Here is a 14,770-nt window from a genome sequence, read left to right as displayed (position 1 = left end):
GGGGCATGTTGGACAGTCTGTGCTGGTCAGTGGGTGCAGCCCAACCAGTGAGAGTTGAAGCAGGGTGAGGCATCGCCTCACCTGGGAAGCGCAAAGGGGAAGGGAATTCCTTTTCCTAGCCAAGGGAAACCGACACACACAACACCTGGAAAAATGGGTAACTCCCACCCTAATACTGTGCTTTACCAAGGGTCTTAGTGAATAGCACACCAGCAGATTAGATCCCACACCTGGCCCGGAGGGTCCCATGCCCATGGAACCTCCCTTCATTGCTAGCACAGCAGTCTGAGATCTAACTGCAAGGTGGCAGCAAGGCTGTGGGAGGGGCGCCTGCCATTGCTGAGGCTTAAGTAGGTAAACAAAGCCGCAGGGAAGCTCGAATTGGGTGGAGCCCACCACAGCTCAAGGAAGCCTGCCTTTCTCTGTAGACTCCACCTCTGAGGACAGGGCATAGCTAAACAAAAAGCAGCAGAAACCTCTGCAGATGTAAAAGTCCCTGTCTGACAGCTTTGAAGAGAGTGGTTCTCTTAGCATGGAGGTTGAGATCTGAGAACGGATGGACTGCCTGCTCAAGTGGGTCCCTGACCCCTGAGTAGCCTAACTGGGAGACATCCCCCACCAGGTGCAGACCAACACCTCACACCTCACATGACTGGGTACACTTCTGAGACGAAGCTTCTAGAGCAAGAATCAGACAGCAACACTTGCTGTTCAGCAATATTCTATCTTTTGCAGCCTCTGCTGCTGATACTCAGGCAAACAGGGTCTGGAGTGGACTTCAAGCAAACTCCAACAGACCTGCAGCTGAGGGTCCTGACTGTTAGTAGGAAAACTAACAAACAGAAAGGACACCCACACCAAAACCCCATCAGTACATCACCATCATCAAAGACCCAAGGCAGATAAAACCACAAAGATGGGGAAAAAGCAGTGCAGAAAAGCTGAAAATTCAAAAAATCAGAGCGCATCTCCCCCTCCAAAGGAAAGCAGTGCATTGCTAGCAATGGAACAAAGCTGGACGGAGAATGATTTTGACAAGTTGAGAGAAGAAGGCTTCAGTCGATCAAACTTCTCAGAGCTAAAGGAGGAACTATGTACCCAGCACAAAGAAACTAAAATCCTTGAAAAAAGAATGGAAGAATCAAAAACTAGAATAATCAATGCAGAGAAGACCTTAAACGAATTGATAGAGGTGAAAACCATGACACAAGAACTAAGTGACAAATACACAAACTTCAGTAACCGTCTCGATCAACTGGAAGAAAAAGTATCAGTGGTTGAAGATCAAATGAATGAAATGAAGTGAGAAGAGAAATCTAGAGAAAAAATAGTAAAAAGAAATGAACAAAGCCTCCAAGAAATATGGGATTATGTGAAAAGACCAAATCTACATCTGATTGGTGTGCCTGAAAGTGAAGGGGAAAATGGAACCAAGCTGGAAAAAACGCTGCAGGATATCCAGGAGAACTTCCCCAACCTAGCAAGGCTGGCCAACATTCAAATTCAGGAAATACAGAGAATGGCACAAAGATACTCTTCAAGAACAGCAACTCCAAGACACGTAATAGTCAGATTCACCAAAGCTGAAATGAAGAGAGAAAGGTCGCGTTACCCACAAAGGGAAGCCCATCAGACTAGCAGCATATCTCTTGGCAGAAACTCTACAAACCAGAAGAGAGTGAGGGCCAATATTCAACATTCTTAAAGAAAAGAATTTTCAATCCAGAATTTCATATCCAGCCAAACTAAGTTTCATAAGTGAAGGAGAAATAAAATCCTTTACAGACAAGCAAATGCTTAGAGATTTTGTCACCACCAGGCCTGCCCTACAAGAGATCCTGAAGGAAGCACCAAACATGGAAAGAAACAACCAGTACCAGCCATTGCAAAAACATGCCAAAATGTAAAGACCATTGATGCTAGGAAGATACTGCAACAATTAACAGGCAAAATAACCAGTTAATGTCATAATGACAGGATCAAGTTCACACATAACAATATTAACCTTAAATGTAAATGGACTAAATGGTCCAATTAAAAGACACAGACTGGCAAATAGAGTCAAGACCCATCAGTATGTTGTACTCAGGAGACCCATCTCACGTGCAGAGACACACATAGGCTCAAAATAAAGGGATAGAGGAAGATCTACCAAGCAAATGGAAAACAAAAAAAATCAGGAGTTGCAATCCTAGTCTCTGATAAAACAGATTTTAAACCATCAAAGATCAAAAGAGACAAAGAAGGCCATTACATACTGGTAAAGGGATCAATTCATCAGGAAGAGTTAACTATCCTAAATATATATGCACCCAATACAGGAGCACCCAGATTCATAAAGCAAGTCCTTAGAGACTTACAAAGAGACTTAGACTCCCATACGATAATAATGGGAGACTTTAACACCCCACTGTCAACATTAGACAGATCAACAAGGCAGAAAGTTAACAAGGATATCCAAGAATTGAACTCAACTCTGCACCAAGCGGACCTAATAGACATCTACAGAACTCTGCACCCCAAATCAACAGAATATACATTCTTCTCAGCACCACATCGCACTTATTCCAAAATTGACCACATAGTTGGAAGTAAAGCACTCCTCAGCAAATGTAAAAGAACAGAAATTGTAACAAACTGTCTCTCAGAACACAGTGCAATCAAAGTAGAACTCAGGACTAAGAAACTCAATCAAAACCACTCAACTACATGGAAACTGAGCAACCTGCTCCTGAATGACTACTGGGTACATAATGAAATGAAGGCAGAAATAAAGATGTTCTTTGAAACCAATGAGAACAAAGATACAACCTACCAGAATCTCTGGGACACATTTAAAGCAGTGTGTAGAGGGAAATTTATAGCATTAAATGCCCACAAGGGAAAGCAGGAAAGATCTAAAATTGACACCCTAACATCACAATTAAAAGAACTAGAGAAGCAAGAGCAAACACATTCAAAAGCTAGCAGAAGGCAAGAAATAACTAAGATCAGAACAGAACTGAAGGAGATAGAAACACAAAAAACCCTTCAAACAATCAATGAATCCAGGAGCTGTTTTTTTGAAAAGATCAACAAAATTGATAGAAGGCCAGCAAGACTAATAAAGAAAAAAAGAGAGAAGAATCAAATAGAATCGATAAAAAGTGATAAAGGGGATATCATCACTGACCCCACAGATATACAAACTACCATCAGAGAATACTATAAACACCTCTACACAAATAAACTAGAAAATCTAGAAGAAATGGATAAATTCCTGGACACATACACCCTCCCAAGACTAGACCAGGAAGAATTTGAATCCATGAATAGACCAATAGCAGGCTCTGAAATTGAGGCAGTAATTAATAGCCTACCAACCAAAAAACATCCGGGACCAGATGGATTCACAGCCAAATTCTACCAGAGGTACAAGGAGGAGCTGGTACCATTCCTTCTGAAACTATTCCAATCAATAGAAAAAGAGGAAATCCTCCCTAACTCATTTTATGAGGCCAACATCATCCTGATACCAAAGCCTGGCAGAAACACAACAAAAATAGAGAATTTTAGGCCAATATCCCTGATGAACATCAATGCAAAAATCCTCAATAAAATACTGACAAACCGAATCCAGCAGCACATCAAAAAGCTTATCTACCATAATCAAGAGGGCTTCATCCCTGGGATGTAAGGTTGGTTCAACATACACAAATCAATAAACATAATCCAGCATATAAACAGAACCAAAGACAAAAACCACATGATTATCTCAATAGATGCAGAAAAGGCCTTTGACAAAATTCAACAGCCCTTCATGCTAAAAACTCTCAATAAATTCGGTATTGATGGAATGTATCTCAAAATAATAAGAGCTATTTATGACAAACCCACAGCCAATATCATACTGAATGGGCAAAAACTGGAAGCATTCCTTTTGAAAACTGGCACAAGACAGGGATGTCCTCTCTCACCACTCTGATTCAACATAGTGTTGGAAGTTCTGACTAGGACAATCAGGCAAGAGAAAGAAATAAAGGGTGTTCAGATAGGAAAAGAAGAAGTCAAATTGTCCCTGTTTGCAGATGACATGATTGTATATTTAGAAAACCACATTGTCTCAGCCCAAAATCTCCTTAAGCTGATAAGCAACTTCAACAAAGTCTCAGGATACAAAATCAATGTGCAAAAATCACAAGCATTCTTATACACCAGTAACAGACAAACAGAGAGCCAAATCATGAATGAACTCCCATTCACAATAGCTTCAAAGAGAATAAAATACCTAGGAATCCCACTTACAAGGGATGTAAAGGACCTCTTCAAGGAGAACTACAAACCTTTGCTCAGTGAAATAAAAGAGGACACAAACAAATGGAAGAACATACCATGCTCATGGATAGGAAGAATCAATATCGTGAAAATGGTCATACTTTCCAAGGTAATTTATAGATTCAATGCTATCCCTATTAAGCTACTAATGACTTTCTTCACAGAATTGGAAAAAACTGCTTAAAAGTTCATATGGAACCGAAAAAGAGCCCACATTGCCAAGACAATCCTAAGCCAAAAGAACAAAGCTGGAGGCATCACACTACCTGACTTCAAACAATACTACAAGGCTACAGTAACCAAAACAACATGGTACTGGTACCAAAACAGAGATATAGACCAATGGAACACAACAGAGCCATCAGAAATAATACCACACATATCTACGGCCATCTGATCTTTGACAAACCTGACAAAAACAAGAAATGGGGAAAGGATTCTCTATTTAATAAATGGTGCTGGGAAAATTGGCTAGCCATAAGTAGAAAGCTGAAACTGGATCCTTTCCTTACTCCTTATATGAAAATTAATTCAAGAGGGATTAGAGACTTAAATGTTTGACCTAAAACCATAAAAACTCTATAAAGAAACCTAGGCAATACCATTCAGGACATAGTCATGGGCAAGGGCTTCACGTCTAAAACACCAAAAGCAAAGGCAACAAAAGCCAAAATTGACAAATAGAATCTAATTAAACTAAAGAGCTTCTGCACAGCAAAAGAAACTACCATCAGAGTGAACAGGCAACCTACAGAATGGGAGAAAATTTTTGCAATCTACTCATCTGACAAAGGGCTAATATCCAGAATCTACAAAGAACTCAAACAAATTTACAAGAAACAAACAAAGAACCCCATCAAAAAGTGGACAAAGGATATGAACAGACACTTCTCAAAAGAAGACATTCATACAGCCAACAGACACATGAAAAAATGCTTATCATCACTTGCCATCAGAGAAATGCAAATCGAAACCACAATGAGATACCATCTCACACCAGTTAGAATGGCAATCATTAAAAAGTCAGGAAACAACAGGTGCTGGACAGGATGTGGAGAAATAAGAACACTCCTACACTGTTGGTGGGACTGTAAACTAGTTCAATCATTGTGGAAAACAGTGTGGCAATTCCTCAAGGATCTAGAGCTAGAAGTACCATATGACCCAGCCATCCCATTACTGGGTATATATCCAAAGGATTATAAATCATGCTGCTATAAAGACACATGCACACGTATGTTTATTGCAGCACTATTCACAATAGCAAAGACTTGGAATCAATCCAAATGTCCATCAGTGACAGTCTGGATTAAGAAAATGTGGCACATATACACCATGGAATACTATGCAGCCATAAAAAGGATGAGTTCGTGTCCTTTGTAGGGATATGGATGCAGCTGGAAACCATCATTCTCAGCAAACTATTGCAGGAATGGAAAACCAAACACCGCATGTTCTCACTCATAGGTGGGAACTGAACAATGAGATCACTTGGACACAGGAAGGGGAACATCACACACTGGGTGGGGTCTATTGTGGGGAGGGGGGAGGAGGAAGGGATAGCATTGGGAGATATACCTAATGTAAATGATGAGTTAATGGGTGCACACCAACATGGCACATGTATACATATGTAACAGACCTGCACCTTGTGCACATCTCCCTAGAACTTAAAGTATAATTTAAAAAAATTGAGTAGGAATGCAGTAGGCATCCTATCAATTTCACTTCTAGGAACAATGTTATTAATCAGCCATTGCCAGAACTCTACATGAGTCAGACTATTCTGATTGGTGCTTTGCACTGCTGTCTGTTACGGTATCTATGCCCACCTTGCCTTTGATGGTTGAGTGCCGCCACTTGGCCTCCACCACCTTGGGATCCAATTATTCCCATTGTATTTACATTTTGTAGTTGAGCGACTGTGTTTCCCACTGTTAGATCTGACATACAGAGAATTACAGGACTCTTCAAAGATGCAAATGTGGCCCTCACAGATCTATTTTGCAAGGTATTGGTCAAGGGTGTATCTTCTGGGCCCTTCCATCTGGGATAAGTAGGTCTGGATCCCTTCCTCTACATTAAACCAAGGGAGATCAAACATTTCCAGCTCCCTCACAGTGGACCATCTTTCAATCTGTATTTCAGCTAACCATGCAAATAAACTATTAGATCCTTTTTTTTTTTTTTTAACTCCCTGAGCTGCAATATTAAATACAGAGTCTCTACTTAGTGGGCCCAAATCAATAAATTCAGCCTGATCCAACTCTGTGTTCCTTCCACCATTATCCCACACCCTTAATATCCATTCCCATGCCTGTTCTCCAGATTTCTGTTTATATAAATTAGAAAACTCAAGCAGTTCTTTTCAAGTGTAGTTAACCTCCTTATGGGTCTCACTGTCAACCTCACCTCTCGGGCCTATCAGGACTTTAGTCTAGTTATAGGTCTAGAAGCAAACAGGGGTGTTGGGGGTAGCTCCTGAGGAGAATCAACATTATTTTGTCTGGCAACTGCCTCAGGAGAGTCCATCACTGTTGCCTTAGGCAACACAGGGTTTATCTCCCCAGACCAAGGTGGAAAGGCTGATGGCTGCATGGGTCAAGGAGAGGATGTCAGCACTACTGTGGATGGGGAAGCTGTTTTTTCTGGCAAAAAAGGTTCATCAGAGTTTACAAACTCAGTGTCCCCAGCTTCATCAGGGTCCTCCCACATGTCCCCATTCCAAGTTGCAGGGTCCCACTCTTTTCCAATCAATGCCCTCACTTTAATAGGAGATACCTGGCAAGGCTGTGCATGCACCCTTCATTGCAGGTCAGCCACTCGCACGATAAGAGCTTGTGTCTGTTTTTCCACAATTTCAGCTCTTTCTTTGCAGGAGATAAGACTTTCACTCAGGGCAATCTCAGCAGATTTGAGGTTCAGTATCTGCTTCTGAAGCCAGGAGTTAGAATCCCTAAGTTCATTTTCTTTCATTGCTTTGTCCAGTGAACTTAGGAGCAACCAACGAGTTTCATTATGTTTCTTGGTTCTCCACATATGGTCAAAGGTATTATTTATAGAGTCACTAAACTCCTTGCCTCTCATGGGCCGTGAACCAGGAATGTCAAATGCATTTATTTTGCATAACTCTCTAAACAGTCACACCAAAGGACGCTGAATCAGTGTTCTCCATGCTATAGAAGTAGAGTCCTTAGCATTTTTGAGTCTAATCATATCAAACAGCCAACTCCAGAAACCCTAAAACCAATGAAAGAACTCCATCTTTAATATTCTGTTCCTCTGGAACCACTCCTGGTACCAGAATCTGTGTTAGTCAGGGTTCTCTAGAGGGACAGAACTAAGAGGAAAGAGATATATAAGAAGGGGAGTTGATTAAGTATTAACTCACATTATCACAAGGTCCCACAATAGGCTATCTGCAAGCTGAGGAACAAGGAGAGCCAATCCAAGTCCCAAAATGAAGAACTTGGAGTCTGATGTTCAAGGGCAGGGAGCATCCAGTACCAGAGAAAGATGTAGGCTGGGAAGCTAGGCCAGTTTAGTCTTTTCATGTTTTTCTGCCAGCTTTTTATACTCTAGCTGTGCTGGCAGCTGATTAGATGGTGCCCAACCAGGTTAAGGGTGGGTCTTCCTTTCCCAGCCCACTGACTCAAATGTTAATCTCCTTTGGCAACATCTTCACAGCCACACCCAGGATCAATACTTTGGATCCTTCAATCCAATCAAGTTGACACTCAGTATTAACCACCACAGAAGCATTATCTATTAATACCACCATATAAAAGATGCAGACGTTAGCACAATTATCACACTGTTTCCTCACGCACTCCACTACGCGTGGCTTGGTTTTTATGGACATATTATTGGATTTGAGCCAGCTTATTATAATGTTTTAAATAATATTCAAGAATTGTTACAATTGCATTTTGAATTGTTATTATTTAAATATGGTCCATTTCTAAATATTCTTGTCCATAGTCAACTGTTTTACATGATGATTTCCACACTCACGACATTTAAAAGTTTATTTTTAAAATTTAGTCTATATATACAAGTCTGCATTTGAGGATGGGTAATTGAATGCCATTTTTAGTTTTTGGATAATGGAGACTTTTTTATGTTGCCTTTATATTTGATCCATAACTTGGCTGTGTAGTACATTTCTGGGTCAAATCTCTACTGCTTTAAAATTTTACGGTTCTTGCTTCATTATCTCCTAGTATCTACTGTTACTGAAGTGATGCCTACCACCAGCTTTGGACATGATGAATGTTTTAGGCTAAAGACTTGGGTGTTCTTTGGTCCATGGAAGTTTTCTTTAATGCTCTCTTTAAATTTGTCTGATTGCACTTCTTGGTTCCCTTTTCAGGAACACCAAGTATTCATACAGTGGATAGTCATCAGTCCTCTACTTCTAAAATTTTGTTACTTTAAAAATGTTATATAAGTAGGATCACATTTATGTAACCTTTCAGGATTGATGTTTTTTGCTCAGCATCATTTCCTGGCAATCCATCCAAGTTGTTTCATACATCAAGAATCCATTCCTTTACATTGCTAAGTAGTATTCCATGCTACGGATTTACAAGTTTGTTTATCCATTCACCTATTGAAAAACATCTGGGTTGAATCTAGTTCTTAGCTATTAATATTATAAATAAAGTTGCTATAAACATTGGTTTGACAGTTTTTTGTGTGAAGTTTTTATTTTTCTGGGATGAATGCGTGGGAGTGCAATTGCTGGGTCATATGATAGTTGTGTGTTTTTCTCTGAGAAACTCCCAAAATTTCCTAGAGTGGATGAACTATTTTATGTTTCTATCAGCAATGTATGAGTGATCCGGTTTCTACACATCCTTACCAGCATTTGGTGTTGTCATGATTTTTAATTTTAGCCATTCTGATAGATGAGTAGTGATAGCTTATTTTTGTTTCAATTTGCATTTCCCTAAAAGCTAATAATTTTGAACACCTTTTCATGTGATTACTTGCTCTCCATGAAATATCTCGTGGAAACAGTGAGTAGAAGGATGCTTTCTACAGTCTGAGAAGGACAGCTGGGAGAGGTGGACGAAGAGAGATTGGTACATGGGTACAAAAATACAATTAAGAGTTCTGGTCCTGGCTGGGCATGGTGACTCATGCCTGTAATCCCAGCACTTTGGGAGGCCAAGGCGGATGGATCACCTGAGGTCAGGAGTTTGAGACCAGCTTGGCCAACATGGTGAAACCCTGTCTCTACTAAAAATACAAAAAATCAGCTGGGATTACAGGTGCCTGCCTGTAATCCCAGCTACTCAGGAGGTTGAAGTGGGAGAATCACTTAAACCTGGGAGGTGAAGGTTGCAGTGAGCCGAGGTCACACCACTGCACTCCAGCCTGGGCAACAGAGCACTCCAGCCTGGACAACAGAGCACTCCAGCCTGGACAACAGAGCAAGACTCTGTCTCAAGAAAATAATAATAATAAAAAGAGTTCCGATCCAGCAGAGAGTGCAGTGAGATGGTGCAGGACCAGCTCCCTGGGCCTTCTGAGCCCCCACCCTGGCCAGTGGGGGAGCTGGAACCAGGATAGGCTGCAACTTCTGCCCAGCGACACCAGGACCCTTGTGGTGGCTGCCACCAGGACCCTTGTGGTGGGTGCCTGGGCCTTGAAGCTGCAGCAAGCCCCCCTTCTCAGCACACCTCAGAGACTGAGGGTGGTGGCGGCCTCTCCCAGGCTGGAACCTGCTGGGTATAGATGAAGTCCCCACCGAGCCTTGGATGCAGCGCCTTTGGGTGGTGGCGGGAATGGTGGGGGCAGCTTGGTGGCTGTCTGGGTGTGGGGGTTGGGAAGGTGCTCTTGGGATGCAGGACACAGGCTCAGCCACCTCTTTAGGCCATAGCACTGCCAGATCCAGGTCCTGGTGACCACTCTGTCCCAGCTGGATGAGACCTACCTAGTTCTGAGGACAACAAACAATGGACTTAACAGGCCTGGAAGGTGAGCAGAGGCCCAGAGTAGGACAGTGTGGAACAGTCAGCAGCCATTGGGTTGTTGGTCTTCCTTCTGCCAGACCTTGAAGGACCTCACATTTGGCCCATGGGAAGTGCCCACCACACTTTGGGAAGATTTACTGTCTGCTTCTAGAAGCCTGTGTGTATATTATGAAAAAACTATTCTCAACTCACTCCCAACCTTTTAAAAGATAATATCTGTGGGGACGCTGGCAAGATGGCTGAATAGGAACAGCTCTGGTGTGCAGCTCACAGTAAGATCAATGCAGAAGATGGGTGATTTCTGCATTTCCAATGGAAGTACCCGGCTCATCTCATTTGGACTGGTTAGACAGTGGGCGCAGCCCATGGAGGGCGAGCTGAGGCAGGGTGGGGTGTTGCCTCACTCAGGAAGAGCAAGGGGTCAGAAAACTCCCTCCCTTAGCCAAGGGAAGCTGTGAGGGACTGTGCTGTGAGGGACTGTGCTATGAGGAATAGTGCATTCCGTCCCAGATACTATGCTTTTCCCATGGTTTTTGCAACCCACATACCAGGAGGTTCCCTCCAGTGCTTATGCCACTGGGGTCCTGGGTTTCAAGCACAAAACTGGGCGGCCATTTGGGTAGACACCGAGCTAGCTGCAGGAGTCTTTCCTTCATATCCCAGTGACGCCTGGAATGTCAGCAAGACAGAACTGTTCAATCTTCTGGAAAAGAGACTGAAGTCAGGGAGCCAGGTGGTCTAGCTCAGCAGATCCCACCCCTGTGGAGCAAGCTAAGATCCACTGGCTTGAAATTCTTGCTGCCAGCACAGCAGTCTAAAGTCGACCTGCGATGCTGGAACTTAGTGTGTGTCGGGGGGTGGTGTCTGCCATTACTGAGGCTCGAGTAGGAGGTTTTCCTCTCACAGTGTAAACAAAGCTGCAAGGAAGTTACAACTGGTCAGAGCACAACACAGCACTGCAAGTCCGCTGTAGCCAGCCTGCCTCTCTAGATTCCTTCTGTTTGGGCAAGGCATCTCTGAAAAAAGGCAGCAGCCCCAGTCAGGGACTTATAGATAAAACTGCCATCTCTCTGGGACAGAGCACCCGGAGGAAGGGGCAGCTGTGGGGGCAGCTTCAGCAGACTTTAACATCCCTGCCTGCCAGCTCTTAAGAGAGCAGCAGATCTCCCAGCACAGCGTTCAAGTTCTGCTAAGGGTCAGACTGCCTCCTCAAGTGGGTCCCTGAACCCTGGGCCTCCTGACTGGGAGACACCTTCCAGGAGGAGCCAAAAGACACCTCATACAGGAAAGCTCCAGCTGGCAACTGACAGATACTCCTCTGGGACAAAGATTCCAGAGGAAGGATCAGGAAGCAATCTTTACTGTTCTGCAGCCTCCACTGGTGATACCCAGGCATATAGGGTCTGGAGTGGATGTCCAACAAACTCCAGCAGACCTGCAGCAGAGAGGCCTGACTGTTAGAAGAAAAACTAGCAAACAGAAAGGAATAGCATCAACATCAACAAAAATGACGTCCACTCAGAAACCCCATCCGAAGGTCACCAACATCAAACACAAAAGGTAGGTAAATTCACAAAGATGGGGAGAAACCAGTGCAAAAAGGCTGAAAATTCCAAAAACAAGAATGCCTTTTCTCCTCCAAAGAAATCACAACTTCTTACCATTGAGGAACAAAATTGCATGAAAAATGAGTTCAATGAATTGACAGAAGTAGGCTTCAAAGGTGGGTAATAAAAAACTCCTTTCAGATAAAGGAGAATGTTCTAACCCAATGCAAGGAAGTTAAGAACTTTGAAAAAAGATTAGATGAATTGCTAACTAGAATAACCAGTTTAGAGAAGAACATAAATGACCTGATGGAGCTGAAAAACACAGCATGAGAACTTAGTGAAGCATACACAAGTATCAATAGCTGAATCAATCAAGCAGAAGAAAGGATATCAGAGATTGAAGATCCTAATTTACAACATCTAGTCTTTTTAGATGTCAAAGAGGTTGCCAAACCTCTTTGTATGACAAAAGTAGAGTTAGTAAACTAATATATTTTGTATATTTTGTTTTAAAATTCCTAGGAAAGATTGTTTTCCTATCTTTGAGCATTCTTGCACACTGGGTTGATGGAGATGGGAGAGATTCTAGACTAGGATGTTCTTATTTGGAAGCTTCTTTCAAATGATAACTATAGTTACATGTATGCAGTTTATTCGAGGCTGCTATGTATATAGTGGACAAATTAACTCCTTACTTGAAGCATCTAGTCTATCTAGATGTTTAGAAGTGCCTGATGTATGTTAAATGTAAAGGCAATAAAATACCACTTTGTAAATATCTTTTTGATAAAATTCATAGGAAATACTGTCTTTTGGAAATTGAATTGTTAAGCCACCTTTGTGAGCAGTATAGTGCTGTCTATACTTGTTCAATGGTTTAGAGGAGGTGGGAGGGAAGAAAAATATGTGACTGACTTATTTCACTAAGCATAATGTCTTTAAGTTTCATTTACATGGTGGCATATGTCAGAATTTCCTTCCTTTTTAAAGCTGAATAATATTGCATTGTATGGATATATTACCTTTTATTTATCCATTTATCCACAATAGAAACTTGGGTTGTTTCCACATTTTAGCTATCATGAATAATGCTGCCATCAACATGTTGAGTTCCTGTATTCAACTCTTTGGGTAATACCCAGAAGTGAAATTGCTGAATAAGTATGGTAATTCTTTGTTAAATTTTTGAGGAGCTGCTGATTCATAGTTTTATGTATACAATATTAGACCTTAAAGGTATTATGTAAAAACACTAAGTATTTTTAACATTCTAGAGTAAAGAAGGTGTTTCTTAGCAAGACAGAAAAGCTGAAACCCACATTAGAAAAGCGTTGTTAATTTGATCACATAAAATATTCAAAATTTCTGAAAACACAGACACATACACACTAAAGAAAAGCTATTTACAACTTGTGTTAGATGATGAAATGATTTCTTAACATAGCAAGAACCCACACAAATGATTAAGAAAAAGAATAATCATATAAATTTAATATATGTGAGAAGCTGTTCAGCCTTTCCCATTAATTAAAGAAGTAAAACATAAGACAGAGCATATCATTTTTCACTTAGCAGACATGAAATACCAAAACAGATGGGTATAGGTGTGGAACATACTTCCTTGGTTGACAGGCAATATCTATGAAAATCCCTTGCCACAGTAATTTCAGTTCTAGACATTTATCTTATATTACTATGTTTATTCTGTCCTGTAACCATAAATTCCACAGCTGCCTAGTGATGGTTCTATATTTAAATGGAATGCTTACTGTCAGTATTTTTTTTTTTTTTTTTTTTTGAGACGGAGTCTTGTTCTGTCACCAGACTGGAGTGCAGTGCCATGATCTTGGCTCACTGCAACCACCATCTCCTGGGTTCAAGTGATTCTCCTGCCTCAGCCTCCCGAGTAGCTAGGACTACAGGTGCGTGCCATCACACCCAGCTAATTTTTGCATTTTTAGTAGAGACGGAGTTTCACCATGTTGGCCAAGATGGTCTCGATCTCTTGACCTCATGATCTGCCAGCCCGGGCCTCCCAAAGTGTTGTGATTACAGGCGTGAGCCACCACACCTGGCCAGTATGTTTTGTTTTTTTTTGTTTTTTTGTTTTTTTTTTTAAAACCACAGCTTCTTCATTTTGAGTCATCTCTAAATAGCTGCAATTTACTATAACTTAGGGTTTACAATTTTTAAAATTGTTTGTGTTAAGGTATACAACATGATGTTTGATATACTTCTTTTGATATACATATACACAATGAAGTGATTACTACACCCAAGTAATGATTACCATACCCATCATTGCTGGTGTTTAGAAACACAACTGATTTTTTTGTGCTGATATTGTACCCTGCAACCTTACTGAATTTACTAAGTCTAGTAGTTTTTTCATAGATCCTTTGGGATTTTCTATTAACAGAATCATGCCTTCTGCAAATATAAGTAATTTATCTGCTTCTTTTTAAACATGTATGCCTCTTATGTATTTTTCTTGGCTATGTTCTCTTCTCTGGCTAGGACTTCTAGTACAATGTTCAGTGTCAGTGTTGAAAATGGGCATCCTTGTGTTGTTCTTGATTTTAGGAGTAAAGTTTACGGTTTTTCTACTACTGAGTATGATTTTAGTTGTGAGATTTTCCTATATGCCTTTTATCATGCTAAGAAAGTTCCCTTTTATTTTAGTTTACTGATTTTTAAAATCATGAAAGGGCATTTAATTTTATCAAATACTTTTTTCTGTGTCTGTTGAGAGTTTAGTCATCTTTTTTCTATTGAAATGGTGTATTATGGTAGCTGATTTTTGGATGTTAACCAACCTTGTGTCCTTGGGATAAATCCCACTTAATCATGGTGTATAATTCTGTCTATGTATTGCTGGATTTGGTTTGCTAGTATTTTGTTGGGAACTTTTGTGCCCATAAGATA

This window comes from Macaca fascicularis, chromosome 9 (genome assembly GCF_037993035.2).
Source record: "Macaca fascicularis isolate 582-1 chromosome 9, T2T-MFA8v1.1".
In the NCBI taxonomy this organism is placed as follows: Eukaryota; Metazoa; Chordata; class Mammalia; order Primates; family Cercopithecidae; genus Macaca; species Macaca fascicularis.
This window is presented reverse-complemented; position numbering follows the sequence as displayed.